The sequence below is a fragment of the Otolemur garnettii genome, unplaced genomic scaffold (genome assembly GCF_000181295.1).
Source record: "Otolemur garnettii isolate 467f Iridium unplaced genomic scaffold, OtoGar3 scaffold00002, whole genome shotgun sequence".
Taxonomy (NCBI): domain Eukaryota; kingdom Metazoa; phylum Chordata; class Mammalia; order Primates; family Galagidae; genus Otolemur; species Otolemur garnettii.
In genome coordinates this window covers 48933622-48933829 of record NW_003852397.1, presented here as the reverse complement: position 1 = coordinate 48933829, position 208 = coordinate 48933622, and positions in this window count along the sequence as shown.

The following is a 208-nucleotide window of genomic DNA, read 5'->3' as shown; positions in this document are numbered from 1 at the left end:
TCAACTACCGGCTCGGCGCCTGTACCTTAAGCAGCTGGGGTGCCAGCCACGTACACCAGAGCTGGTGGGTTCAAATCCAGCCTGGGCCTGTCAAACAACAAACAACAATGACAACCAAAAAATAACCAGGCATTGTGGTGGGCGCCTGTAGTCCCAGCTACTTGGGAGGCTGAGGCAAGAGAATTGCTTAAGCCCAAGAGTTGGAGGT